Source organism: Arachis ipaensis, chromosome B09 (assembly GCF_000816755.2).
Source record: "Arachis ipaensis cultivar K30076 chromosome B09, Araip1.1, whole genome shotgun sequence".
Lineage (NCBI taxonomy): Eukaryota > Viridiplantae > Streptophyta > Magnoliopsida > Fabales > Fabaceae > Arachis > Arachis ipaensis.
Genome location: NC_029793.2, coordinates 134,478,870 through 134,486,842, shown reverse-complemented (window position 1 = coordinate 134,486,842; position 7,973 = coordinate 134,478,870).

Sequence of the window (7,973 nt, the reverse complement as noted above, 5' to 3'; positions counted from 1 at the left end):
GAAATATGTTATTTTTATTTTAAATATTTTATTTTATTTTAATATTTTGATTGAAGTTAAATTTTTTCTTCAAAAATAATATATCTTTTCCGTTCTATCGTGTTTTATGTTGTACCGGTAGCAATCGCAATTATGGTATTTGCAGCAATGCTTGTATAGTGATTTGACAATTAAAGTAATAGAAGAATAAAAAAGAAAAATAATACAAAAAATATATACGCTTTTGAATTTTAATATGGAGGCATAGTTGGTGCTAGACGCTGATATGGAGAAGAGGGGTGCTTGACATTGGGGTGGTGTCAGGGAAAATAGAATTCGAACTGTGCGACTGGAAAGACGCAACTCGGACCGTGCGAGTTCCTGCTGCCAAAGCGGACCGTCCGATTTGTTGCTATCCCCATCCACGTATCGTTGGTCAGGTGCTCCCCAGAGACGGTGCCCATTTAGCACAACCAACCCCCTCTATTGAATGCGTACCCAAGGATTTCACTTTCCCTTTCTTCTCCCGCCAGCTTCGAAGCCTTCATCTTCTTCCTCCCTCAACCATTTCTGCTTCATCTGTTTGAACTAAAAAAAACTCAAATGTCAAAGAAATCAAAACCTAGAAATGTTGATCCTCCGGAACTTCACATTGTAAAAATTACTTTAAATTATTTTTTTTATATACATGCAAAAACAGAACCTAACAAAAATAATATAAAAAATATTTATTATATAAATAAATAAATACAATAAAAAATATAAAAGAGAGTACTATAAATTTTATAATGTTAAACAAAAAAAATATTCTATAATTTTTCTAATATTACCCGTACTCTTTAATTTAGTATTATTTTGGACTATAAATTTTCATTATTTATGGCTCTATTGTTATTTATTGTTACGATGGGTAACCGGAGATTATTGGGTTGGATCAGTTTGGCTGGCCCAATCGTTTGAATGAGGAAGTATCCAAGCGGATTGATGATCCAAGGCCCCCGTCCGACTTCGGTATGAGAAAATAGGGGGTGGTACCTGCAAAGACACTCCGATGCCAAAGTCAGCAAAGGGAGCAAAACAGGTCTAGCGAGTATTGGGTCTGAGTGATACCTGAAAAGTGTCAGTGTATTTATAGTGGTGAACCCATAACCACCGTTGGAGTAGTTCCGCCATTTAAGGTGGATAACCGTCCCTTTATCTTAGGGAAGTTGAGATATGGCTCTTGGAAGTGGGTAGAGAGATTTTAGGGGCAGTTACTCATTTGAATGAGTGCTTATCTGCCAGCTAATCCTTGTTCCCGACTTCTTTAGGGCAAGTTGATGGTATTTTTTTGTGGAAAAACGAATTTTCCAAAACACCTAAAACTAACCGGCAAGTGTATCGGGTCGTATCAAGTAGTAAAACTCACTTAGAGTGAGGTCGATCCCACGAGGATTGATGGATCAAGCAACTTTAGTGGGTGATTAGTTTAGTCAAGCTAAATTGAGTGATTCGAGTGACAATTGAAGCAACAGAAAGTAAATGACAAGAGAAATTGAAGTTGCAGAAAATAAATTGCATTGAAACTTAAGGAGCAAGAAATGTAAATTGCAAGAATCTTAAATGACAAGAAATGTAAATTGCATAAAATGTAAAGGGCTGGGTGCTGGAAGCAATGCAAACAGAGAAGCAAAATTTCAGTGAATAAGAACTTAGAGCAATTGCAAGAGTTGTAAATTGCAGGAAATGTAAATTGGAAGCAATGCAACAGAAAGTAAAACTACTTGAAGAATGAAAACAGAAAGACTATGCTTAATTTGCAGCAATTTAAAAGAAGGTTGAAGATCTCAGGAGTGGAAGAGACTAGAAAACAAGTCTAGATCTCAAATCCTTCCTTGATCCAACAAGAAAACAATATTGCAGAAGAAAAAGAAGATGAAAGCAATAAAGGAAACTCAGATTTTATGCAGAAGAGGAACAAAGAGATTTCAGATCAAGTGAAATAGAATTCCTTCAATTCTTGATCCAAAATTTAAAACAGAAATGAAAACTAAGAGAGAGCTCTCAAATTCTAATGCTCCTCAGTGGAGCCAGCCTCCTCCTCTCTCTAATGGAGCTCCTCTTTTGAAAATGAGAGTGATGCCTTTATATAGGCTTTTTACAAAATGAAAATAAAATGAAATTGAAATGAAAAACAAATTAAATGAAAATCCTAATTCTAGCTTGTTCTTGTGCCTTTGAGTGATGATGTGGGCTTTGCCTGCTTTGGATTTGAAGAGAGATGGGTTTGGTTGGCTTTGATTCAATTTGGTGAAGAATTGAATTTAAATGGAATTTTGGTTGAGTTTTGGCCCAAGTGCATCTCCCAGGGGACGGCTCAGTTGGAAAACCAAACTGAGCATTCCAATTCCTTGCTTGTCCAATTTTTTGCGTACGTCCCAGCCTTGGCCGTGTCCCATTGTGCGCACAAGGCTTGCTTGGTGCCTTTGGTCCGTGTCAAAATGTGGGGAAAAGGGGGGAAGTAGTGCTCAGTTGGGAAAACCAACTGAGCTCCCCTTGTGGCGCCTTGCTTTTGTCTTCAAGGTCCCAAGTTCAACTCTTGGTGGAAGAAGTTTTGTGAGCCTTTTCCTTGAATTTTCTTGAGTGGAAGCCCGATAAAGCTAAGTTGGAAAAGTGAACTGAGCACTATTTTGCTCTTGCCTTGCTTTCCTTGTGTCTCCCCCTTCGAGCCTTGGTGAAGCTACTTTGGTTTATTTTTGCTTGTTTTTGGTCCTTAAAGATTCCTTTCACTTGTGCCTCAATTTCATGCCAAATATAGACTATTATACATCGTTGGAAAGCTCTGAATGTCAGCTTTCCAACGCAACTGGAAGCACATCAATTGGACATCTGTAGCTCAAGTTATGGCCCTTTGAAGAAGGCATGGTCATGCTGTAAACGCCCAACTTTTAACTTAGCGAAAATTCTTGCCTCCAAGCTAAGTTTCTTGTACGGCAAAGCTCAGTTCACTAATAGCTTTGAGTGCTGGTTGTGATTTTTCTTGATTTGGTCATGGGCCACGCTTTTAAAAGCGTGGCCTAAGGCTTCAAAGTGTGCTCCAACTTCAAAGTGTGCCCCAAAGTTCTTTTTTTCTCCTTTTTAGCTTATTTTGTGCTTCTTTTTCTTCTTATTTCCTACCAAATTTATAAAATTAAAAGATCAAGGAAATATACCATTTAAGCATAAAAAAATGCAATATTTAAGCACTAATTATCAATTTCTTGTATGAAAAAGCATAGAAAAAGATGACATGATGACATGTCATCACAAGTCGTGGTAAGAACCGACTTCATAGAGAGAAGGTCGGTGTAGCGCGAGGCTCAATCCTTCGGATTGGGCCTTTCATCTGGACCTGGGCCTTATCATTGGGCCAGGGTATGAACAGTGCCCCTACTCAAGTCCAATTTCTTTTAAGACTTGGATTCGAGTGTTCTACTCGGGGACGTAGCCGACTTGTGAGGGAACCGACGTGATTGTTCGGAACCGACGTGACTTTCGTGACTTTTTGGTTTTCACAGTTACGTCTAATCAAATGTCGCGTCCGTTAGAGGTTTGAGTAGGTATTAATTACCTTGGTAATGGTGCACCCATTAATGACCGCTTTCCGTTTTTACCATTATGCCCCTAACGTATCTATAAATACTTTCCCTCTCTTTCGTTGTTTCGTTTCTGCGACTTTCCAAATTTTCTTCTCATCCGTTCGTGAAGCATTTTTGCTTGAAGGCTTTCATTTTCCTCTACCTTTTTCCAGGCAAAGGTTGGTTCTTTCTCCCCTTATCTTTTACTAAGTGCTTCTGTTTGCATGCTTTTTATTATTTAGAGGGAGGGAAGGTGACATCGTAGGTTTCTGTTTAATTTCATGCCCCCTTAGGAACTCTCGTTTTTGATTCTTTCCCCTTTTTCCTTTGTAGGTTTTCATCATACCTTAGGAAAGAATGTCTTCTGTAGAAGTTCTTGCTCAATGGGTCGATGTCACGGTCTTAAGAGAGGAACCTTTGGCCGATACCGAATTTATCACCAACCTTCGCACTCATCACCGAATTTGTACTTCTGAGGAGGATGAGCCGAAGTATGAATTGGTGGTCCCGGGTCCGGAAGACCGGGTTTGTTTCGGGAGGGCTTCTGAAGTAGCCCCTCATTTCTTTTACATGTATGAGAGTATGATCACCCGTCTGGGCGTTTTTCTCCCTTTTTCTGATTTTGAGGTTGCCATCTTACGTCACTGCCGAGTTGCTCCTACCCAGCTTCACCCCAACTCTTGGGGCTTTCTGAAAATCTACCAGTTTATCGGCCATGCTTTAGTCTTTTCGACTTCCTTGCGGATTTTCTTTTATCTTTTCCACATGACCAAGCCCTTCAGTGGGCAAAATAACAAGCAACAATGGGTGTCTTTCCGAGCTATACAAGGTCGGAGAGTTTTCACCCTTTTTTGATGAATCCTTTCAGGACTTCAAAAATTATTTTTTCAAAGTTCAAGGTGTAGAGGGTCACCACCCCTTTTTCCTGGATGAGAATTCTTCTCCTCGCTTTCCTCTATACTGGTTGGAGGCCTCCCCCTGTGAGAAATATAGTTTGGATGATCTGGATGAAGTGGAGGCAGCCATTGTGGGGTTCCTCCGAGAAGTGTGGGGGAGGGCCCCATATCTGGATACCAAAAAATTTCTCTAGGGGTCGCCGACCTTTGTCCAGGCACAACTAGGTAGCTTTTATTTTCCTGCTTTGTTTCCGACTTGCGATATGTTTTTACCGACTTGTCTGACTTTTTGGCTACTAATTGTTTGTTACAGAGATGGCGAAGAAGAACTCCAGTGAGTCTTACCAGAGAGTCCAGGAGGCCAAGGCGAGGTCCCGTGCCAGGACCGGCGGCGCCAGGGTAGCTGGTCCTCCTCTTCCTCCTCCTCCTCCCCCTTCTTCCCGAAGTTTGGGGACTCCTTCTCAACCCATCATCATTTCCTCCTCGGCTTCTTCTTAGCCGCCCCCTCCTCCCCGATCTTCTCCTGAGCCAGAGAAGAAGAAGCACAAGACTTTAGAGTCTAGCTCTTCTTTTGAAGGTGAGGCTAAGGTGGATGCTCCTGCATTTATCCGGAAATACATCTATCCCCATAATCATATAGGTATGGATGAGGTTTCTATCCGGAACCACCTCACTATTCTCGCTCAGGAGAATGTCAGGGCGGCGGCGGTGTGCACCAAGTTTCTTGATATTTTTGAGAAGACTCCTCTTAGCTCTCTGTGTTCAACTTCAAGGGTTGAAGAGTTGGAGGAAAGGCTTCTCATATATCAGAAACATGAGAAGGAGTTGAAGAAGGAGGTCGCTGAGTTGAAGGAGGAGAGGGATGTCCTTCGGGAGAAGGAGAGCAAGTTACAAGCCCAATGCAATATGGAGGAGGGCTTGAGGAAGAAGGCCCATGAGAGTTATTCGAGTTTGTTCGAGGACCTTGTGGCGGTGAGGAAGGACTTGTTGAATTCTCGGACTGCTTATGCCGAGTTGGAGGACTCTATTGCTGAGGGAGCCGAGGAGGCCTGGAGGATTTTTAAGGAGCAGGTCAGAGTCCTTGCTCCCGACCTTGATCTCACTCCTTTGGATCCTGACAAGATTGTCATTGATGGTGCCATAGTTTATCCTCCTCCCTCCCCTAAGCCTGTCACCGATTCCGATCTGAAGACTTGGGCCAGAGGATAATTGAGTCCCCTCCTCGTTCAAAGGATGCTCCGAGTTCCTCAAGGCCTTATGGGACCTCCTCTCCGTCTCCTATGGATACTTCTCTCCCTGGTACTGATGGCGCTCTGACTACTCTTCCTGGCTCTGGTGGTGATCCGACTACTCTTCCTGGCTCTGGTGGTGATAATCTCTAAAAAATTTGTTGGCTATATGGGGGCCCGGCCTGTGGGCCCCCTCTTTTTTAAACTCTTTTATGTTTATTGTGGTGATTTGGTTGACATTTCTCTTGGCCTTTTGAGGCCGTAAACAAAATATTTATAAATACCCTTTTTTGGATAAGGGTTTAAGTCACCTTTTGTGTGCATGCTTTTCTGTTTTTGATACTTTAGGGAATTTCTTCGACCTTTTTGAAAACCTTTTTTCTTTGGCTTGTCTGTCCTCTTGAGCTTTTCGCTTTTAGGACAGTCTTTTTGCTTTTTGATAGGTTTTTCGATCTCTTTTTCACTATTCCTTATACTCAACTTTGTGACTTATTGAGTTTTTATGACTTAGTTTATTTTTGCGATGCGTTTTCCTTTCTACTCGGCTTTTCACCCCGACTTATGAGTCGGTATGTTTCCGAGTCTCTTACCATCAACTTTATAACCTCTTTACACCGACTTGTACCTCATTCTTTTATCCTGACGACCATCTAGGTCAGTTCATGGGATTTTCACGCTTTGTCGAGCTTAAGTCGGCACGTTTCGTAGAAAGAAAATAAACGAAAAGGAATTTATAAGAGATATTGTAAAAGATCTTTATTTATTTGGGAAGGCACTTTACTGCTACTAAGGGTTTTTAATAGTCTATTCCCCCTTAGCCTCTACTATGATGCCTCATTAAAAACCCTTCTTCAGAAAAAATCCTTTGATTTTTGGGAAAAAATAGTGAAGTTGGGAAAAGAGTACATCAGTGAGTAGAGTTCGCTTTTAACTATAGTACCTTTTCATATTACAAGCATGCCACGATCTTGGTAACTCGGTGCCGCTTAGGTCGATCACCTTATAATAGCCTTTTCCTAAGACTTCGCTAACTTTGTAGGGTCCTTTCCAATTGGCAGCGAGCTTTCCTTCCCCCGATTTGTTGACTCCAATGTCGTTTCTGATCAAGATCAAGTCGTTTGGGGTGAAACTCCTTCGAATGACTTTTTTGTTATATCTGGTAGTCATCCTTTGTTTCAATGCTGCTTCTCTTATCTGGGCTTGTTCTCGGATTTCGGGAGCAACTCGAGCTCCTCTTTGTGCCCCTGTATGTTCCCGATTTCATCATGGAGGATCACCCTTGGGCTTAGCTCATTGATTTCCACTGGTATCATAGCTTCTACGCCATAGACAAGTCGGAAGGGTGTTTCCCCAGTGGCAGATTGTGGCATCGTCCGATAAGCCCATAGCACTTGTGGGAGCTCTTCTGTCCAGGCTCCCTTTGCTTCTTGTAATCTTTTCTTTAGCCCTGCCAGTATGACTTTGTTGGCTGCCTCGGCTTGTCCATTGGCTTGTGGATGTTCCACCGAGGTGAACTGGTGTTTGATTTTCATACTGGCTACTAGGCTTCTGAAGGTAGAGTCAGTGAACTGTGTTCCGTTGTCTGTAGTAATGGAATAAGGTATTCCATACCTTGTGATGATATTTTTGTAGAGAAACCTCCTACTTCTTTGGGCTGTGATGGTGGCCAATGGTTCTGCTTCTATCCACTTTGTGAAATAATCTATTCCCACGATCAAGTATTTGACTTGTCCTGGCGCCTGGGGAAAAGGACCTAACAAATCCATTCCCCATTTTGCGAAAGGCCATGGAGAAGTTATACTAATGAACTCCTCGGGGGGAGCCACGTGGAAATTTGCATGCATTTGGCAAGGTTGGCATTTTTTCACAAATTCTGTGGCATCTTTCTGCAAGGTCGGCCAGTAGAATCCAGCTCGAATTACTTTTCTGGCTAGCGACCTGGCTCCGAGATGGTTTTCGCAGATCCCGTTGTGGACCTCCTCTAGCACTTCAGTGGTCCTTGAGGTCGGTACGCACCTCAACAATGGCATTGATATTCCTCTTTTATAAAGGATATTTTTCACCATAGTGTAATATTGTGCTTCCCTCCGGACTTTCTTAGCCTCTTTTTCCTCCTTGGGGAGGATGTCGAATTTTAGGTATTCGACCAAAGGATTCATCCATCCGAGGTTTAGCCCGGATACCCAAGGACATCTTGTTTGCCCTCTGCTTTCTCTATAGAGGGCTCTTGGAGAGTTTTCTGGATCAGGCTTCTATTATTCCCTCCTGGCTTA